General features: G+C 38.0%; 1 long non-coding RNA gene and 1 other non-coding gene across 3 annotated transcripts; one reads left to right on the top strand and one right to left on the bottom strand.

Annotated features, from left to right (window-relative positions):
• Positions 1–15,943: 15,943 nt before the first annotated feature.
• LOC149667234 (5.8S ribosomal RNA) lies at positions 15,944–16,097 on the top strand. The gene has a single exon (XR_016368200.1). It is a non-coding gene; the product is annotated as a 5.8S ribosomal RNA (ribosomal RNA).
• A 2,750-nt stretch (positions 16,098–18,847) lies between these two features.
• On the bottom strand, positions 18,848–21,575 carry LOC149667233 (uncharacterized). Of its 2 annotated transcripts, XR_016368160.1 has the most exons (3): positions 21,459–21,575; positions 21,303–21,365; positions 18,848–21,099 (listed from the first exon to the last, which is right to left on the bottom strand). It is a non-coding gene; the product is annotated as an uncharacterized LOC149667233 (long non-coding RNA). The 2 variants fall into 2 exon arrangements; XR_016368159.1 differs by having other exon boundaries at positions 18,848–21,365.
• Between the last annotated feature and the right edge of the window lie 1,887 nt (positions 21,576–23,462).

Raw genomic sequence — 23,462 nt, 5'->3', positions numbered from 1 at the left:
ACATACAATGGGGATGGGGAGAACGTAGCAACCTCCCGCACCTAATGGTAACGGACCCTCAGCGTGTCATAGTGAGTTATTTTTACAATCATGCCCTTAACATCTTTGTTGATCTCCTTCCCCCTCCCACCCCCCCCCCCTTGGGTGGAGTATATACCGTTAAGAAATGTATCCTAAATTCTTAATCGGTGCTAAATTAAAAGTTTTTTTTGGTGAAACATAGAGTAATTTTGATAAATTTCGCTAAAATTTAACTCAACGTTTTTAACAGTTTGAAATGTTTTTCAAATGACGCTTTTCGTTTTCTGTAAAATGTATCCTAAACGACTGATTTCGTTTCGGTGGTTTATTCATTTTCCCATGTATTCCTATGGGTTTTTAGGAATTGTAAATTAGCGTTTTCGTTTCGAAGAAATGTATCGTAGTTGATCAAAAACGTTTCGATTGTTTTTTACTTCTAACACGAAATGCGTTGTGAATGATTCTTCTTCCAATACCGTTTTACGTTTTCCACAAATTTTTGATTACGCTGCCGATAATTTTGATAAATATAGTACGTTTAGGTCAATGCTTCGGTCTAATGATATATTGCCTTTTTTGTTGACGCAACGGAAACATCTTAAACTTGTTGAGACTTGTCCTAATAATGCCCTCGGGGCAACCACTTGTAATCAATTAAATGCTTGAACCCCCTTGTAGGATGAATCACCAGCCCCTATTAATAAAGCAATAAATCACTCTAAAAATAAATTCCATTGATAACCTTGCACTACAAATGGTTCTACAGAAAGCCATTAAGACACGCCTGGACATGTTCACGTATACCTAAAACACAGATGGGGATAAAGGTTTACCACCCCCCCCCCCTTTTCAATGTCATAAAACCTGGTGGGTGGTCCAATTAAAGAAAGGACAAAATAAATTCCATTGATAACAATACAACTGGTTCGACCACGCCCCCAAAAGCCATTACGACACGTCTGAACGTGTTTACGTATAAGTAAAAACAGATTGGGATAAATTCTTTTGTTATGAACCATGTTCGACCCCTCTCCTCCCCCCCTTAATGTCATATAACACACACCTGGGTGGCCAAAAGGCGATTTTGTAAACAATAGAGAGTCATTTCACTTCCGAACTCTGGAGAGAAAGGTTGGTGACAAGGCTAGTAAGAAATCACGTGTTTCCTCCGATGCAACTTACGTAATATGTAATTCTTGTTTTCGTAAAAATGTCCCTTAAAATGTGTGCTAAATAGAAAACATATGAGACAGTCTAGCCATATTCGTGTATACTTTACTCGGAAATGTTAAGATCGGTAAGTTTTTTAGTATAATAAGTTATATTCCGGTATATTTCATTCATCTGACCACATCTCTTTCGGTATGGCCGAAAATGTTCATGAAAACCTCAAAAAACTAGGGTATGCCCCCATGCCACGTACGGGTCATCTACACTGCCCTCATTGTGATGGGACTTTAAAAGACGAGCCTGACTGCGGCCAATTAAATTATTTCTGCACATCACGTGACTGTGCGCACTTCAGACGTTGCGTTTTAGTTCAAAACAGAAACCTTATCCGTATGTCGACCCATAAAGAGCGAAGACATCTTCTTGACGAGCGAAACTTTTGTACTCTGTGCGGTGAGTTTAAATACCGGATTAAGGACTTGTGCCAGTGTTACAAATGGACAGATGATTCACCAGAGATTTAAATCAGGTACGGCAGTGACTTTTGAGATGAAATAGAATTTTGGAAGCATCATAGTTAATTCAAATCAACTTTTGCTTCATAAAAAAAGGGTATGTTTCACTTTGCATCATAACAATGTTTGTATTTTAGTCTATATTCATGTGTACTTTAGTAATAGTCAGCTATAACCTTTGCATGTATTTTATATAAATCACGTGTAATCTAGTATTATTCGTATGAAATTCAGTATTAGTTTATAATAAGCCACTTGTGCATGATAAAATTGGTGTTTTTTAAGGTAGTATTATATAAATGCCAGTATTTTATTCAATATTCATGTGTATTTTAGTAGTAGTCAGCCATAACGTTTGCATGTATTTTATATATATCACGTGTAATTTAGTATTATTCGTATGAAATTCAGTATTAGTTTCTAATAAGCCACTCGTGCAGGATAAAATTGGTGATTTTTTAGGTAGTATTATATAAATGCCAGTATTTTAATCAATATTCATGGGTATTTTAGTAGTAGTAGTCAGCTATAACCTTTGCATGTATTTTATATAAATCACGTGTAATTTAGTATTGTTTGTATTAAGTTCAGCATTAGTATATAATAAGGCACTTGTGCAGGGTAAAATTGGTGTTTTTTAAGGTAGTATTATATAAATGCCAGTATTTTATTCAATATTAATGGGTATTTTAGTAGTAGTCAGCTATAACCTTTGCATGTATTTTATATAAATCCCATGTAGTTTAGTATTATTATTCGTATAGAAAATCGGGATTAGTCTCTAATAAGCCACTCGTGCAGGGTAAAATTGGTGATTTTTAAGGTAGTATTATATAAATGCCAGTATTTTAATCAATATTCATGTGTATTTTAGTAGTATTCGTATGAAAAAACGGTAGTAATTTTTCTATGAAAAATCAGATTTTCGTGCTCATTAAATGTTCTAAACCTAATACAAACTCTGATTCTTCCGCCTATACAACTAGAATAACCTAACATAAGCCATTGTTTCAGGATCTATCATAGAATAACTTAGCATAAGCCTATGGTTCAAGAACTAGTATAGTATACACCTACCAGGATCTACAATAGAATAACCTAGCATAAGACTATATTTTTCAGCATTTACCAAGAATAAACCTAGCAAAAGTCCATGTTTCAAGCTCTAATATAGTATAAACCTACTAGGATCTACCATAGAATAACCTAGCATAAGCATATCTTTAATGATCTACCATAGAATAAACCAAGCATAAGCATATCTTTCAGCATTTACCAAAGAATAAACCTAGCAAAAGCCTATCTTTTCAGGATCTACCATAACATAAGCCTAGCATAAGCCTACCCCTACAGGTATCAGCCACGTGACGTCATCAAAAATTAGTGCTGACGCCATCAAGAAAACCACCACCAGGTTATTCTACCTATAAATAAAAAGCCGACGGGGATAAATTCCATTCGTTACGCTTTAGCCACGCCCCCTTTTAAGGTCCTAAATCACCTGGTATGTAGCCAAGAAAGGACAATAAAAAAGCATCAGTCAATATACCCTCAGGCTAATTATCAACCCGAACTCTCAAGAAAACCGCGCAAATGCACTCGTTAGACTATGGGGATGAATGTTATGCCGTTTTCGGGGTGAATACGAGCCAAGTCTACTTTTGACAGAAAACGATAGATTCATTGTTACCATGTCAGAAGACGTTTTGAAGGAATTTATGGAGGAGTGGACAGAGATCTATTCAGCGACTGGGGTTTATATCGTTACTTAAACTTGAAAATAAAAGTAACCGTTATGGAGGGGAGATAGTATTCAACGCGGGTAGCGTCTTCACTCTAACAAAGACCGAGGCATGAAAACTGAACGATAAATTTAGTTTTATGAAATTTCACTACAACCTTTTGAATGATCAAGTTATAAAATGCATGTACGAAGCTATTTTAAAACGCCTAGGATCTACCATAGAATAACCTAGCATTAGAGTATATTTTTGCAGCATTTACCAAAGAATCTAATACAGCATAAGCCTGCCAGGATCTACCATAGAATAAATCTAAAATACCAGAAGCCTATCTTTTTCAGCATTTACAAAAGAATAAACCTTGCATAAGCCTATCTTTCACGATCCAATATAGCATAAACCTACCAGGATCTGCCATAAAATAAGCCTACAATAGCATAAACCTATCTTTTTCGGCATTTACCATAAAATAAGCCTACAATAGCATAAACCTATCTTTTTCGGCATTTACCATAGACTAAGCCTATCATAAACCTATCTTTCATGATCTAATATAGCATAAACCTACCAGGATCTGCCATAGAATAAGCCTGCAATAGCATAAACCTATCTAATATAGCATAAACCTATCTAATATAGCATAAACCTATCTAATATAGCATAAACCTATCTAATATAGCATAAACCTACCAGGATCTACCATAAAATAAGCCTACAATAGCATAAACCTATCTTTTCAGGATCTAATATAGCATAAACCAACCAGGATCTACCATAGAAAAAACCTACCTTTTTGAGCATACACAATAGCATAAGCCTAAGAGGATCTACCATAAATTAAGCCTACAATAGCATAAGCCTATCTTTTCAGGATCTGCCATAGCATAAGCCTATCTTTTCAGGATCTACCATAGCATAAGCCTATTTTTTTCAAGATCTACCATAGAAAAAGCCTAAAATTAGCCACATCATAAAATAAAATAAAAAACCCCACCCCCAGGTGGCGAAACAAACGACAACAAGCATCACCAAAGACGCTAAAATATACCCCCAAAACATCCACCAACAAGGAAGATCTACCATACAACCATCTCCCCCCCCCCAACACCATCACGTGACGTCATCAATCCCCCCATCTCCTCCCCCCCAACACCATCACGTGACGTCATCAATCCCCCCTCAATCCTCCCCCCAACCCCCGGGATGTCCCTATAACCCAGGTTTTACCCCCCCCCAAGGGGGGGAAGAAGGGGGTAAAACCTGGGTTATAGGGACATCCTTACTCTCTATAGTTAACTTATCTAATAATTTGAACATGGTAGCAGAGCGTGGTTGTCAATAATGCTAATAACTTCGTGACGCCGTGAACTGTACCTGATAAATGCGGTAAATACTAAGTACGAATTACACAACGGTTACGGAACTATACGGGCCATGGACATAACGACATTTCCGGACATGCGCGGTAGACGGTATAACGACATACAGGATGAGCAACATGGTTAGGCTTAACAAGAACGAACTACATGCAATAGAATAGGAACATTTACGTGATCAAACAAGTGAAAAGAACATTCGTGAATACGAGACAGCACAGTAATGACAGGAAGAAAGCACCTTGAGACGAGTGGTGAGTCCAAATAACAATAGTGCAACTAGAAATAAGAAGAGACTATATTCAAAGGACTGTCTTATGACATTATTATTGTGTTACATTTAGACTAGTGGTATTCAATTTAAGATAATAGTGCATAAACATTAGCTGCAGTAAGGTTATACCAGAAAGTGTGATATAACGGTAGTAATATATAGCAGTTCACTATGTCAGATGATGATTTTGATGCCTCGGGTAGCTCGTTTTCTTTTCGCAAATTACAAGATGGCAATTATGAACTGTGGAAGTTCAACATAAAAATGGCCTTAGTAGACTATGGTTTGTGAGGAATTATTGATGGGACTGATGAAGACCCGGGAACAACCGCCACAGACGCTGTAAGGAAGGCATAAAAGAGAAGGGAAGAAAAAGCAATGTCGAAGTTAGCACTAGCGGTAGATGAGACTCATAAAAGGATAAGAGCTCGATCGAAGAGTGCCAAGGAAGCCTGGGATGTATTAGCTAAGATTTACGAACCAAAATCAAAGGCAAGAATGGCAGACTTGCGGGAAGAATTCATTAGCTGTCGAAATAAACCTACTGAATCTATGGCGACCTATGTAGGCAATGTTATAAGCATAGCAGGACACCTTAAAGATATGGTATTCGCGGTGTCGGATAAAGAAATAGCATTCAAGATGCTACATAAATTACCACCGACGTATAGACAAGTTTCATCTTTGGCATACCATGGGAAAGACTCAGAATTCACCCCAGATAAGGTAAAGGAGTTATTGATAGCCGAGTATGACAGACAGAAGCGGGAAGATAGTGAGGATATAGTAGGAACAGCACACTCCGGTTATTCTTCAACCATGAGACATAGAGGACAACAAAGACCTAGAAGTAAGAGCCGTACCAGGAGCCCTTCGCGACAGAGAAGACAAAACAAGAGATGTTATAATTGCGATAAAGAGGGACACTACGCTAGAGATTGTTGGAGGTCAAAGGGAAATAAGAAATCGGACAATTCAAGGGATAGTCGAAGAGCGTTTTTCGCATCTGCTTTAGTTGCTGTAAAGAATAACGAAGATTGGGTATTAGATACTGGAGCATCACATCACTTCTGCAACAACAGGGATTGGTTTCAAGAGTATAAAGAAATGAAATCGGTAGTAGAAATCGCAGAGGGAGGCACGAAAGCAATGGGGATAGGAACGGTAGACTTGTCGATAAGGGACGGAGAAGAAATAATAACACTAAAAGATGTCATTTATGTACCTGGCTATAACAGAAACCTCATTACAGTAAGGAAATTCGATAATCAGGGCCATAAGACTGTTGTTCACAATGGGATAGTGAAGATGTACGATAACCATGATAAGTTCTTTCTGAGTGCTCGTTTGACGGATGAAAATCTATATATAACCGACGCCAAAATACACAGAGAAGAACGGGACATAAGAAGTCAGGAATTCACGAGGAGATCGCATGTTAGCAACATGGTCGACGTTATGAGGTGGCATCAACGATTAGGACACCCAAGCGAGAACAGAATGAAAGCACTGATGGACCATGAGATGGTCGATAGCCTGCCTAAGCTCAATGGGGGAGCAGGCATTTGCCAACCGTGTATATTATCCAAGTCTACAAACGCCCCGTCCAGACCAATTACTGCGATAGCAACAAAACAAGTACTGGAAATTTTACATAGCGACGTTTGGGGACCCGCACCCACTATTTCAAGAGGCGGCGCAAGGTACATTATTATCTTTATAGATGATAATACAAGGAGAGCTACGGTGTATATGATGCAAACCAAAGATGAGGCGTATAAGAGATTTCAGGAGGATAAGGCATTCGTGGAGAGGCAGACAGGAAATCAGATAAAGACGTTAAGAACTGATAATGGAATGGAATACTGCTCCCGACTGTTTGAAACGAATTGTACTCATCTTGGCATAAAGGTACAGAGAACGAACCCATACACACCGGAAATGAATGGTGTATGCCAATGATACAATCGCACATTATTGGATGGTACCAGAACACTATTAGAGGCTACCACAGAAATTATGGGGGGAAGCGGCATTAGCCTTCACCTATCTATCAAATAGATTACCACATGCGAAATTACCCAAAATAGTACCTTTGGCACGTTGGTCAGGGAAAACACCCAGCGTACGTCACTTGAGACAATATGGATGTATTGCTTATGCCCATGTACCGAAACCAAAGAGGAATAAGCTACAAAACAGAGCGAAGCAAGGTATAATGGTCGGCTACGCTGTCAAGACTAAGGGATATAGGATTTCGTTTCCCCAACAAGATACTATTATTGAAAGCAAGCATGTCACCTTCAATGAAGATAGATTAGGTATGGACATGTATCGTGAACTTGGCGACCATACGTATGTAGCAGAGGAACCCGACGTCATAACCAGAAAAGACCCAGACCCAGTCAAGAAGAATGTAACGTTTGCTGAAGAAACAAAGGACAAGATAGAAGGACAAAGTAACCAAGAAGACGAAGAAGATCCTTTTGAAGACGCCGAACTAAATATAATGACGGAGCAACAAGGACCAGAACAACAATATAAGAATGAAGATGGAGACGATGATGACTGGCAGGAAAATGAAGAATACGTCACGATTAAAAGACCAGCATTTAAAGTTGTACAGCCAAATCAGAGCGGAGGACACGAAGAACAAGATCCAGATTTACCAAAGGGATGGTATCGAGAAGAAGTCATTCAAAAGTCAGGAAGAACAAAAGGGAAAGTCGACGTCTATTACACGACTGATGATTCCAAAAGACTTCGTTCAAATAGCGAAGTAGGCGCATGCTTAAAGCAAAGACGAATAAAACTTGACATTACCAAATTCAACTTCAAACCATTGGACGAACAAAAGGATTGTAAGTCACACCTAGGCAACATAGCTTACCATTGCCTTACGGTACCCAAGTCATATGAAGAAGCGATGCAAAGTCAGGATGCCGAGAAATGGGACAAAGCCATGAATACTGAGTTAAAGACCATACAAGAGCGACACGTATACGATTTAGTCAAGAAACAGCCTAATCAGAAAGTAATCGGAACAAGATGGGTAAACGCCATCAAGAGTAACGCGAAAGGCGAAATAATACGACACAAAGCCAGATTGGTCGCTCAAGGTTTCACTCAAAAATAAGATCTCGATTACACGGAGACATATTCACCCGTGATAAATTTCTCGTTAGTCAGAGTTTGCGTTTTACTGTTCATCGTATGTCTTGGATGGGCGCATAAACAATTGGACGTAAAGACCGCTTACCTATACGGTAATTTGGATGAAACCATCTATTTCAAGCAACCAAAAGGGTTTGTCGAGTTAGGCAAGGAAGATCATGTCTGGCAATTACAGAAGGCTCTATATGGATTGAAACAGAGTGGCAGGCAGTGGTACCGAGAATTGGGCAAAGTCCTCCAGGAACTTAACTTTACAAAACTAAAAGGATGTAATTGCGTACAAAACTAAAAGGATGTAATTGCGTACAAAACTAAAAGGATGTAATTGCGTACAAAACTAAAAGGATGTAATTGCGTACAAAACTAAAAGGATGTAATTGCGTACAAAACTAAAAGGATGTAATTGCGTACAAAACTAAAAGGATGTAATTGCGTATATCTTTATGAGACGAATGCTTTGATATTAGTTTATGTCGATGACATCATAGATATAGCTAGAAATAATGGGATAATGGATACCGTAATGACCCGAATAAGATCCAAATTTGACATAAACGATATGGGACGTTTAAAATATTTCTTGGGGATCGAATTTGATCTATCGAAAAAAGGGAGTGCATATATCCGTCAATGTGGTTATATAGATAAGTTGAAACGAGAATGGACAATCGACACGCAGAGTGTAAATAAAATACCAATTCCAGTGGGAATCACATTCAGCAAAAACCAATGCCCACCAGATGATTACCCGGTAGATTTTTATTATCGGAACCTAATCGGTATACTAATGTACTTAGCACAACGCACTGGACCTGATATTATGTACGTGGTTACCAAGTCGGACAGAAATTCATTAAACCCTGCTAAAATACACTGTGATAATTTAATGCGAATTCTAAAATACGTGTTTGATACTAGTGATTATGGACTGAACTATCATGTCTTAAGTTACATTACCATAGAAGCCTATACCGACGCTTCTTACGGCATGGACCTCGACGATGGAAAATCTACGACGGTAATTAAGATAGGTGAAAATCCGGTTATGCGGAGATCAGCAAAACAAGACTGCGTAGCTCAGTCTAGCACAGAAGCGGAATATATAGCCATAGCAGAAACCGCGAAAAAAGTAGTCTGGCTCCAAAGGATTACTAATGAAATGATAATAACTCTTCAGTTTGAAAGCAATGTTAACACACCTGATATATTTTGTGAAAATCAAGCGTCAACATCGTTTTCACGAAACAACATAGAAAATAGACGCACAAAACATATCGATATTAGATACCATTATGTGAGAGAATGTGAGGAAAAGGGACTCATTAGTGTAGCATTTGTAAGTACTAAAAACAATATTGCTGATTTGTTTACAAAGGCGATAGCCTCAAGAAAATTTAATGAGTTTTTGATAAAATGATGAAACTGTTTTATTAATAAACATTAATTTCGTTATATAAGTTACTAAAAGTTAACGAATTGTAATAACCATTAATATTGATATATAAGTTACTGAAAGTTAACGAATTGTAATAACCATTAGTATTGTTATTTAAGTCACTAAGGAAAGAAAACATTGGATAAATATCAAAACAAAAATTGGGGAGCATGTTGGATATAAGATAAGATAAGGAAATAGGCCAAACATTAGGGGATCTATTTTTCCTTTAATATGTATCATGTGACAATGAAAGCCCCGTTGTTGTCTGCTAATAGTTTTGATATAATTGATTAGTCTTAATTTTGATCTCGTGGTGTAAAGATGCTTCAAGGAATAAGTCTAACCCTTAATTATTTAATTGACTAATATATTTAACCAGTTCTTTCAGCCTTGTATTATGAACCTAAATATATTTTACTCTATTCTAATAAATTAACAAAGTAGCAGTTTGTCGTTCGTGTATGCATTATTGGTAACTTAACTAATTATATAAAAAAGGACTTGGTTTGCCCAAGCCTGAAAAACAAAACGATAAGAGTTTTTTCCAGTTGACTGAAGCGCGGATATTTTATTTTTTTATATAATTTTAAAGACAATCCGTATTTTACTACTCTTTAGAATTTAATTCAATCTCCTGATTTTACTGCTAATGGATTTATTTCCTATAAATTAATTGAAATAAAAAATTACTTATCTCAGATTTTTCAGGATAAAATTTTACGAAAATGGAATTGTTGTTGAAAAATCTGAGATAAGTAATTTTTTATTTCAATTAATTTATAGGAAATAAATCCATTAGCAGTAAAATCAGGAGATTGAATAAAATTCTAAAGAGTAGTAAAATACGGATTGTCTTTAAAATTATATAGAAAAATAAAATATCCGCGCTTCAGTCAACTGGAAAAAACTCTTATCGTTTTGTTTTTCAGGCTTGGGCAAACCAAGTCCTTTTTTATATAATATCTGTTCCTTCAGTCTGCATTGTATTAATCTATTATATAACAATTTCTTGCCTGAAATGCGAAATTTTTCACTTCTAGGACGAGGTTAAAAATGGTTCTACACTTCTACTAATTCTTATAAGATACGGCTCACAATTCGTTTTAGAACCCGAGCTTAATAGTCAACTTCAAAACCAACCTCCTGCCACGATTTTTAAACTATCAAATCCGTATCTTTTACAGTCCACTCTACGATTGCAATTATCCATGACATTGCGTTCACTGCCCTTGTACGTTTACAGTGAGTGGCACCGTGGCCAGTTGTTTTAATAAAAATACCTAGGCCACAGGTCCAGTTTAAAAACAAAATCCTTATTTCCAACACTGATCCATCTATCCTTATGCCTTACTGAAGACTACAGTGAAATATCCATGAAGCGTAAGCTTCTATTATAAATCCATGGCCTAAGTAAGGCAACTTAAGCCTTGGTCGAAACTAACATCTAAAATATAAATTAAAAAGGTATCTTAAGTATAGAATTTCAACCGAGACACATAATTAAACGAAAAATAGACCCGCCAAAGAAATTTTTAATAAATATAGTGTTATATTTATTGAAAAATATCAAGTTAAAGTTTCAAGGCGGTGAAAGGGCAAATTAGCGTCGTCTACTGTAGAGTAATGAACAATTAGCGTCGTCTGCTGTAGAATAATCTTTTGAGGTACTTACATTTTTAATTAAATTAACATACTTAGACTTAATTAATTTTGATGAAACTTGAAAAAGGCACACCTTGAATAGTTACTTGTTAATTTGAAAGTATTCCGAAACGTAACTTCGCTTTAGTTTTTAAATGATTCGATGTACAGGAGCACCAAAAACCCCATGTTATTCCTATGGGAAAATCGGCGAAAATCTGTGAATTTTCATTTAACATTACGGGAGGGTGTGGGATCTTATCTAGAAGGGCCTACCGGCCCTCTAGAATAATTTGAACTGGTTCGCGTCCGACTGGAATATGGGTCACTAGTTTTCGGGGGCTGTAGTGCACATATCATAACTAAATTTGAAATAATTCAGAGATACTTTGTGGAACTACTTTATAAGAATTTCCGAAACCCTTTTAAAACTGAATATCATTATTACAACACCTTAAAATGTCTAAAATTGTTAACAATTAGAAATCGTCTAAAATTTCTGAAATTAGTTATCTATACAATCTTATAAACAAACATATAGACTGTCCTTGTCTCTTAAGTATATTAAACTTCAAATTACAAAACGGTGTGACAAGGGCAAAGAACTTTTTACATATTAAAACATTATCAAACGAACCCAATACTAAGAATACAAAAACATATGATGAATTAGAAAACAGTCTTGACCTATTCGAAGACAGAAAAGGTCGATTTTACTCAAATTTGAAGATTTTCCTAATGGGAAAGTAAAAATAGTAACATGTTTTATTTATTAATTTATTTTTTCTTTTCTTTATTATATTGAAACTTTTATAGAACCGTTATATTTGAAATAAATTATTAATTGTTATTTATTTAAGGTTTAAAGACCTAATTAAACTCGTGTATGATTCTGAAAAGTACTGATGTATGTTATCATGCACGAAATAAAATTCAACTCAATTCAATTATAATTATCTTTAATTGGTAATCTAATTTAATTACCTTTAATTGGTAGTCTAAATTAATTACCTATAATTAATAATCCAGTTTAATTACCTATAATTAATAATCCAGTTTAATTACCTATATTTGGTAATTATCTTTAATGGCTTATTTTGTTTAATTATCTTTAATGGCTTATTTTGTTTAATTATCTTTAATTGATTAATTTGTTTAATAAGGTTTAATCTGTACTTCGCAACTAAATTAGTTGGACGCGCAAAAGTTATAATGACAATTAAGCTACCTAATTGCCCTACCAATTTGATTATCTTAAGTCACTATATCTGCAGTAAAACGACGTAAGTCCTAGAATGACTTTCTTTATTACTTAACCCAAACAAAAAAGTCTTAAGTTCCACAGTTTAAAGGTAAACTACGTAATTCGGAGCAGGTAATTAAAACTATTAAAAACAATACTTAAACTTTGTTTTTCTTAATGAAACAAAAATTGGCGCCCACTTTAAAAATGGGGCTTTCATTTAAGACCATTTTCAAATCAATCAAACGTATAGTTATTTTTGTAAGGGTAGTTACAAAATGGGTAAGTTTGGAAAATTACCCATGTTATTTCTAAGGAGATTCTCTAGTTTTGGCCAAAATCTGTGATTAATTTTATGGAAATGAAAACCACCCTTAGCAACTTTATGCTTTATAAAATAAAGTATTGGATGGATCATCTTGAAATTTTTACCACATATTAAGGGCCAGGATTGTAATTCAGTTGAAAAATTTCAAAACAATAGACTTAATACGAAAAAAGTTACAACCAATCCAAAAACCTTCCTTATACGTTAGAGCCGTCATCAGGCCTTATTTAAGGGAGCTGCGCTCAATTGGAATTTATGTAAAATAAACTAATAAGTAGTTTGAGGGTATAATCTATGCTGTGGGCCCCCAGACCAAAAACTTTACATACCTTTTACTACAGTAATATTGTAGATGTGTAACTCTAAGCCTTTTTGTTTTCTTTAAAAAATATGTTCAGTTTCAACCTTAAATTCGATATTTTTTTAGAAATGTATAAGGGATTAGGTTCATTGGAAAAAGACGTACAAAATGCGAGGGAGAGAGCCAAAGCCCAGCCTTATACGCGAAATCTTACACTGAATGGCACGTGACAATGGATTTAATAAAGCGATCGATATTTGTATTTCGCGTGACTAAACTCTATTCGAGATTAGTTAAATTTTTATGCGCAGTTTTAACCAGGGTTTAAAGTTAGGAGCTAATATGTATGTAATATGGTAAAGGGTTAACTTTGATACAAGTAGATTTATCAATTCGAAATCCTTTCTGAAATAGGAATAGGTGTTTTCTGTTTTGAGCAATCGCTTTATTTGAACTGTTATTTTAAGTTCTTAAACATCATTTGAAGTAACAAAGAATGGACATTCCATTGCAACCTATCGAAATTCATAAATAAGACTTTTTCAAAAGCAAATTAAATAACATTATCGTAAAAATAATTATTAAATTACGGGTTTCGTGGATGTTCTGTTCTTGGCCAATGTTCCTATTGAGGTCAAAAGTCCAATAAGCGTTAAGATTTGGTAATCACACAACACATTTAATTGGTCGAAATTGTTTTTAATACTTGTGTGTTTTAAAAAATAAATTAGAATCTTTGATAAGTTATACAAAAATCTCAATTTATTTAAACCTTTTATTCTCACAGATTTTATCGAAATTAAAACGGTAAAATTAATAAAAACAGTTAATCGCACAGATCTTATTGAAAATTAAAACCGGAATACAAAAAAAACTCCAAAACTAACTAAAATAAACAGAAAAAACGGTAAAATTCAATAAAAGTTTCACAGAAGGGAAAACAAGGTCGTCTTCCCCTGTGGCCTACAATTCCTTCATTTGTTTAAGTCATCAACGACAGCCATCGATTTTTCTCTCGACGCAAAAACACCCAGCATAAGGGTACGTCCCTTCTTCTCTAAATTTTAAGTACCTGTTTAAAGAACGAAAAAATATAAATAAGAATTGGAGAATTGAAATTATATCTACGGCAACCACGCCCAGAGAGATTCTGGAGAGTTTTATTAACTAAGTATTCACTTACCGGCACGAAGGGCTTGAACCATTCTTTTATCTCCGGGTTCAAGATTGTGTATTTGAATTCTTTAATTACAACAGACGCGGCATATTTTTTCAGCGGTGAACCTGTCCTTCCTAGGCGAGCCACCGCCCTTTTTGGTTCTGCCGTCTACTACTCGGTGCCGTTCTCGGTTCCGCCGCCGCTCACCGCCCTCAAGAGTTTTTCATATCACACAGTGTTTTTCAAATTTTCCCGGCATCTCAGATTATACTTTTGCATCTTCGAAAATATTAGAATGATTAGTTTTTATGCAGTGGGTAGTAGTAAAATGGAACATAGTTTCAAAGATATAACAAGAATGCGTTGCATTAATTGTATACCTTGACTACCCTTTCTGTGTCATGCTAAATGTCCAAAATTGCAATATGTCATTAAACCTCCTTTTAACTTACCGCGTTTGTTGGCTCATCGTCTTCTTCGGAAGTACTAAGGTGCAGATGGAGTTCGCCGCCATCGGTACTACTTGAAAAATTCATTTCGAAGGTAGGAAACGAGAGAACTGAATAAACTAGGTATTGCAGCTTAGTTATAAACCCGAAGAAATAGTTTTTTAATCTACCGAAGTCGGTATTTTTACTCGTGGGGGATAATCCTCCCTAAAAAAACATAAGTAATCATCAAAAATAATTGATGTTTTTTTAATCATTTCTTCAAAAGTGAAAATTTGAAAATCTCCTACTTCAGTCAGTTAATTTTCTACACTAATCTTTTACACTTTCCCGTCTTTGCCTACAAAGACAGTTTTTAAAAATCTATTTAGGACATATTCCAAACACGGTAAGTGTTGATCCCAATCTTCACCAAGGGAGATTAAATCGTCTAAATAGTCAATTAAGTAGGAATAGTCTGTGTCTCTAAAGATCTCGCCTATTAACCCCTGGAAAGAGCTAGGGGAGTAGGTTAAACTCGTACTTTCCCACTTGAGTCACAAAAGCAGTTTTAGGTCTACGTTTTGGGTGCTTTTCGACCTGCCAATACCCTGATATCAGGCGAAGAGTAGTGAAATATTTAGGTCTTTCCACTCTAGCTTGCATATCCTCTATGTTGGTCAAGGGATAAGGGTTCTTAATGGTAAAACTATTTAGTTTTCTGTAATCAATACAAAACCTACAGGGTTTTCCCCGTTTTGTTTGATCAACTAAAACTACGGGCGAGGCCCAAGGATCTAAGGAAGGTCTAATGATCCCGTCATTTAGCATTTCCCTAACATGTTGTTCAGTTATTTTTTTTTCTTCTTATCGTTAACCCGATAAGGTTGAGATTTTATGGGCTAGAACCCATATGAGTCTCGTTCTGTTCTTCCTATTTATCCGAAAACAATTCAGGGAATTTTAGTAATAGGGATTCTAATTGAAGACGCTTTTCATTAGAAATAGGGCCTGCGGAAACCGCTTCCCTAACCGTATAACCTCTATCATAGGGCGTTACCAAGTGTCCGACTTTCTTAACAGAAAGCGCTTTATATCAAGGGTTTGTATTTTTGAAAAATAAAAAAATATACGACTCTGAGCGGTGGATCACTCGCTTCGTGGGTCGATGAAGAACGCAGCCAGCTGCGAGACTTGGTGTGAGTTGTAGGACACATTGAGCACTTATCTTTCGAACGCACATTGCGACCTCGGTTCTTTCCCAAGGTTTCGCCTGTCTGAGGGTCGAATTATGGACCACTGCGACCGCTTTTCGTGCTCGATCATTCGAAGACGATTAGTCGGTTCTAAGGTGACCGTGTTTCTTGGTTCGCGAAAGTTTACCTTTCGGGAATCGAGATCGGTTTAAATCTCGTGTTTAGTCTCGTTCGTCGACTCGCCGTGGCGTTGTCGCACGTTCGGTTCGTGCTATGCCTTTAAAACTATAAAACCAGAGCGGATTCCGAGTAATTCGTAAAAACATTTTCTCGGCGAGTTCGTCTCGCTATGGTCCGGGCCATTACATGTGCTTGGTCGAGCGGCGATTGGTGCGAAGCTACCATCCGTGGGATTATGACTGAACGCCTCTAAGTCAGAATACCGTCTAGTCGCTGTAACGATATCGTTCGTACCTTTTGCGTTTGTTGACTACGCTAGTCGAGACGCGCTTTACGCGTTCGTCTCGGAGAAAAAGCCTCCTTAACGAAAGCGCTACAAAGCTTGCAGAGTTCGCAGCTTTGGCTTTTAGATTCTCACCTTCGGAGAAACGTAGTGGCACCAAATCGTCCGTAGACGACCTAGGCACCGGTCGGGGTGTTGTACTTAATAGAGCAGCCACCATACTTCGATTTATTGAGACTCATCCCTTGACTGGAGGGTTTTTAACCTCGTGTGGGGGTTTCCAAACAACCGTTTTCTTATTTTTTTTTATACACAAGTTCCTTAACTACGGTATCCTTATTTATAGATTATAATGTTTTTAAATCTTTTTTTCAGTATGTCCACAAACTACGGGAGGTTTTCATTTTTTTGTAATGAAAATGATCATAATATTAATTATGAGTGGTGGAGTTTCGTTAATAGGTTCGCTGGCGTCACTTTTTTTTCATTAAAGTGACACTTCTCTACCTTCAACCACAAAATACCTCCCCTCAAAGGTCCGCGTTTAGTCTAGGCTATCATATTTACTATCTGCCCAAACCATTCCTTGAAAATGACACCCTGCTTGCTACTCCTAAATCCTGACCTTGACTTATCGTCGCTCAATACTAGGTATGATATGAAGTCGGAGGGGAAGTTCGGAAGCCTGAGAGCATTCATATATTCAATAGTTCTATAATATATAGTGATGTACGTACGTATGTATGCATGCATTTATTGATTGACTCATTCATTCATTTATTTATTTCCTTCCTTTTAGCAGGAATCCCGTTACCTTGCCTGTTTGCTTGTTTGCCTGCTTGATTGCTTCCTTCCTTCGTTCCTTCCAATCAATCATTCAATTCGGTTTTCAATCCGAGTACAAGCCTAGCCAATCAACCACCGATTCAAGTACCGCGTCAAATCAACAATCAGGGACTGAATCCTCTAGTAACACTCTCGCGGTTGTGACAACTTTAGCATCTACAACCACTACTGCTTCGTCAAATACCGAATCTATTATGACACCAAGTATAAAAACTAGCACTTCAATAACCACATGCCAGAACTCGGAGTTGGAGCAGAACAATCAACAACCAGGACTACCAGTACCGGGGAACGCCAATTCTCAAGCAACAGTTGACCGCTTGGTGGCGCTATCTAGTGAGTTTGATCAATTTCTGACTGCACGTACAACAAGCGGCGCTTACTACGTTTCTCAAGCCCGTCATGCCATGGCGAAACAAATCTTGGCAAGTATAACATCTTTAGTCCTCGAACTCAATTATTCAGTAGTGCGCACGGAGGGAGCCTTGGCTGAGAATATAAGGATTATGGATAAATTTCTTGCCCGACCAGTACCAATACAAATGCCTTCCACTCAGGTGTCCCTACAGTCAATCAGCCACGTCCAGTTTTATTTCCTCCCTTTGCCTCAGTTGTTCGTACGTCTGCCGCTCACCATCACCAAGAGTCTTCACAACCCAACCCAGTTATCCAAGAGCCATCTCGACCGCTAACCACTCCTGCCAAGGGTAATATACTCCTGGTTTACTTATCTAAGACTGGTGTTTCCTCTAAAGACGTTGAATCCGAGTTCGTCAAGCTAGTCAAACCACGACATTTAAAAATTGGCATCAGCGCGATTCGCCCCTGTCGGGAGAAAGGGATCTTCATAGCCTTACGCAATGAACAGGACAGGGATATCCTTAATAATTTCCTCCAGACTGACGCAGCAGTATCTCCGATATTCAAATGGCAGGTTCCCACTCAACGCTTACCTATGAGGACCATCTTCGACATTGACGATACGCTCTCGCTCGACGACATCCACTCAGCCTTGCTCTCCCAAACTTCAATTGACTTTGATCCAGAGGACATTCAAGTAATTAAAAATTCAAGACTACTCGCGGCGTTAATTGTATCCTAGAATTAAAACCTGCAGCCTATAACGCGCTTTACGAATCCGGTTACGTTTACTTGAATTTTACGCGGCATCGAGTGACGAACGGTTTTATATCTCTCGTTGTTTCAAGTGTCAAGACTACGGTCATTTGAGTAGTAGGGACTACCTAGATTCGCAGAGATCCAAGATGGCCGCCACCCCAAGATGGCTGCCCTCTCCCCATCCACCAAACTTCCACCCAAAGATTAAGCTAAACTCCTACCTGACCAGCCCTACCTTCCACCATGCTATGACTCTTTAGATGGGTTTTACCCATTTTTCCCCCAAAACAAGCTCGGCTTAACCCTCGGAGGCTGTAGTTCTTTAAATAAACCGGTCTAGTTATTTTGTAAGATTCTCGTTTGAATTTCGCGCCATAAACCTTTAAAGTATGTCTGAGAAACAAAGACAAATATATAAATAAAGATTTTTTAATAACAAATACCAAATAATATATACAATAAAATAGAGAATAACAAGAATATAAATAGAGAATAACAAGAATATAAATAGAGAATAACAAGAATATAAATAGAGAATAACAAGAATATTAATATAAACAAAGATTAAATTAAAACCAGAAATATTTACCGCCACTTTTACCGCTAATAAAAACCACTCTTTAAATCGTAATTTTGAAGGTAGTTGTTTTTATCTCTGACGTAAAAAGCATCTTGTTCAAAGGGACATTTTGATTTTCAAAACTTAATATTTTGGTCGAAATCTTAACGGGTCGACCATCTTTGTAATCGCCACGGAGAAGACACAAAAAAAACACGAACTTCTTGCTGGATGTGTTACATACTGAATTCTAAATTAAAAAACAAAAATATTTACCGCCACTTTTACCGCTAATGAAAGCCACTCTTTAAATCGTAATTTTGAAGGTAATTGTTCTTGTCTCTAGCGTAATGTTGATTTTCAAAACTTGATATTTTAGTTGAAATCTTAATTAGCGCCGCGTTTTATTAACAATTTCGCGACATCAACGCGGCCTTCACTCCAGCGGGGCGTCGGCTATCAGCTTGATTTAGGAAGATCTTGGGCATTTCGGCTCCGAATCGTATCCACGTTGATCGAGCGAACAGCTGTTAAGTTTGAGAAGGACATCGAAGTCAAGGCCTCACTGAAAAGAACGTGCTCCATTTGGTGCAGGGTACGCAGAACCTTATGCGCTGGCAGGGCTTGTCGGGTTGTACGGGCCGATAAAATTCTTCGTTGACCCTTTACCTCCCGAAGGAAGTTACATCCGAGCCACTGCGAGGCCTGGTCTTCTTGTTCTGGTCTGGTTGTTTGGGCCAGAACTTCTCCTTCATTGCAGCGTCAGCCCGACATTGCGAATGAAATCGAACCACAACCAAAAGGCTTTGCTCGTGCATCCTGATGGCTGAGGCGACTTTACACAAATTTTACGCAACTTTCAAGAGACCAATGGAAAACACGTCAAATTAAGTCTTGCCGCGGAAGAAGTAGCAGGACTTAACTTAAATTAGATTTTCCTTCATTGCAATAGTCCGTTGTATGGACGCAAATGACGCTGCAATGAAGGTCGATTCATGAACTTCCTCAACATTATTCCACCTGGTTTCTTAGTCCGTGACCAAATTCTCTGGATTTTTGACATTAATCTCCTGCATTTGGTCACGAACTATGGTCGATGTTGAGTGGTGGGCCAAAAAAATGCGACTTTACACAAATTTACGCAGCTTTTCGGTGCGACCAAATGATTGTACTGAAAAGCTACGTAAATCTAGCCCATGAATCGAAATTGGTCCCTTTTCAGGCGATGCCCGAGAAGAGACAGCTAGAGAAATCGAAATTGGTCCCTTTTCCGTTGGAAAATTGAGTTTGGTCTTTACTCACCCAGCAAAACCGGCACGAGTTAAAGCAAGACATCGTTAGCTGGACTTTTAAGAGCATAGCTGAGCAACTGATAACTTTCTTTACGAAACACGGAGCTTATATCCGAAAATACGAAGGGCAAATTTAATATTAAAAGAGGTTTAGAGGCAATGCTTTCAAGAAATTTATTTTTTTATTGGCCACACCCTGAAACGTACTATTAAAGCCGCGTGTCTTATATAATAACCGCTTAAAAACAGGTTGAAACCGGCTCGAACTAGTCAGGGCGTTGTCTTTTTTATTGGAATCGGGTAAGGTCAATTACCTAACTACGTAGATATTTCAAGGGTAACGACTTTAAAAGTTTAAGAATTTTTAAAGTGTTTTTTGATGAAGATAAACGGCGTGTATTTTAAGATCGTCCATAGCTCAGTGGTTAAAGGCAGGGTCTACTAATGTAATACCCAAAAAGGTGGCGAGTTCAAATCCCGGCCAGTCTACCGAGCTATGGACGATCTTTTTTATGTATAAAATAAGGTTTGTTTAAGAAGTTGGGGTTAGTTGATAAACAGGCGTTAGTCATGAATGACGACTTTTTTTTAACTTTAGCGTCTAATACGTGTCTAGATATATACCCAAACAATACCCAATCAAGTTTTAAAAATTATTTGCATCAACCTCTTAACTTGACTAGCGATTATGAAGTTGGGCTGGCAGAAATCATATTTCCAAATCATTGGGTGAATATAAGCGAAGAGTTTAACAAGTTTGAAATTCAGGTTGTAAGTGACCCAAACCATGGCAACTATGCAGCTGTTCGAGAGCCTGTTGAATATCAAAAAATAGAGATACCTGTCAATCGTTATACCAAGACCAAAGAGTACGAACTGCCCCAAAATTTTGTCGAGCTGTTAAATGATGATGTAAACAGTCATCCGTATTTAAAAGGCAAATTATCTTTTAAATTAGTGAATAAATATAAAGACGGGGCCCTGGGAAAACAGTTAGATACAAACTTTCCCGTTTACCTGCAAGTTTTAGGAGAGGAAAACATACGGTTCAAAATACCAGCTGATTCCCCCTTGACCACGCTATTTGAATTTAAAGAGAATAATTACGAAGATGTTCCTTATATATCCAAATATCCTGTATCAAAGCATGCTAAAAATATAAGTTTAAATTACACTAATAATTACGTGGAAATCGAAATTGATAATGTTGGAGATAGTTTTAAAAAAAAATTTGATTACAAGTACATTCCTAAGGCAGGCATTAAACGTAAAACAAGCCACGAAGTTCCGTCGATAAGAAAAAAACCTCAACCGGAATATAAGCCTGTAGCCCCATCTATACCTATTTTACCGCGAACTACTCCCTTTCTTCCAATTCCTATTACTGCAGCTAAGCCCGTAGTACTTGTACAACCACAGCCACCCAAAATAACCCCTCTTCCAAAACGAAAACCTTCACCACCACCCAAAATAACCCCTCCTCCACCACCCCCGAGACGCTCCTCTCCTCCACCACCCCCAAAACCTCCCTCTCCTCCACCGGCACCAGCACCACCAGCCCCGAAACAAACCCTACCACCGCCCCCGAAAACCTCTTCTCCGCCACCACCCCCAAAACCTCCCTCTCCTCCACCGGCACCAGCACCACCAGCCCCGAAACAAACCCTACCACCGCCCCCGAAAACCTCTTCTCCGCCACCACCCCCAAAACCTCCCTCTCCTCCACCGGCACCAGCACCACCAGCCCCGAAACAAACCCTACCACCGCCCCCGAAAACCTCTTCGCCGCCACCACCCCCAAAACCTCCCTCTCCTCCACCGGCACCAGCACCACCAGCCCCGAAACAAACCCTACCACCGCCCCCGAAAACCTCTTCTCCGCCACCACCCCCAAAACCTCCCTCTCCTCCACCGGCACCAGCACCACCAGCCCCGAAACAAACCCTACCACCGCCCCCGAAAACCTCTTCTCCGCCACCACCCCCAAAACCCTCCACTCCACCACCGCCCCCACGCTCAAGACCCCTCGCCCCCTTTGAACCATTAACACCCACACCTTCGCCCACACCCCCCTCATCTCCAGAGCTACCCGTATTACCGACTCCCTCCCCACCACCGGTTGATGAAAAACCCTTGTTTCCGCAGCCGGTTGATCCGCCGAAAAAAAAGCCTGAACCAATTATTCCCGAAGAGCCTAAGCCTATTAACCCTGAAGATTATGACAATTACACAGTATTGTTCTTACCTCAAACTTTTAAAGCCAGTAAAACGCCCGAGAAAAACGCCGAAGGGCTTTATCGAGCCGTAGCCAACACTTTAGAAAAATTAGTATTTAAAAAAATTCAAGTAACATACCACACAGTAGATAATTGGGGGTATGCTATCGTGTATAATTTCAAAACACCAGAATGGGTGGAAATTAAATTTTCTCCCCAAGTAGCTAAATTGCTTGGCGCTGACCCCGATAGATATTACTCCGGAAAACACCAACTAGGACCCTTGAGCATGACGTTAGAAGAATATACTATAGACAAAGACAATGCATACATAGAATATCGAGTCAATAGAACCATAAAGCGCTATACCCCCTGGGAAGAACCCTGGCTTTATTTCTTTTTTAAAGTGTCAGGCGAGTTTAGATCGACAGATGATTATAAGATTTATGAAGAAATTGCCGAAAACCTCCAAATAACTGCGCGCAATTTTGACCCTTTAAGATTACATCAGGCCGAATTTAGCGTTATTAAGCAAGGAGCGGAGCATTATTTTAGAATCCATTGTCCGGCAAAAATTGAAATGCTCTTCCCAAAGGAATTGCGTGATATATTAAATTTAGAAGCTGAATACGTTGGTGGGACGTTTCTATCCACTAAACCTTTAGAGCGTAATTTTACGCATTTCAAAACAACTAATGACACATTTGTAAATTATCGCGTTCATGACTCACTAATGCATCTATTTACTAAGACTAGTGTCGCAAAAATCAAAATACCCGCGGGCGATTATATTTGCGATTTTACGGCAAGCGGGGCCGTAATTCCCTTCTCTTTACATTTAAAAATCATAAACCAGTTATTGGGGGTTCAAGAATATATGCCTCGCCAGTATTTTAAAATGTACATTCTCAAAAATGCTCTGGAAGATAGATTTTATGTTCGTATCGAAATAGAGCCAGGT

This window comes from Phalangium opilio, unplaced genomic scaffold (genome assembly GCF_054372755.1).
Source record: "Phalangium opilio isolate 3A_F unplaced genomic scaffold, DU_Popi_V2 ptg000059l_1, whole genome shotgun sequence".
Taxonomy (NCBI): domain Eukaryota; kingdom Metazoa; phylum Arthropoda; class Arachnida; order Opiliones; family Phalangiidae; genus Phalangium; species Phalangium opilio.
This window is presented reverse-complemented; position numbering and strand designations above follow the sequence as displayed.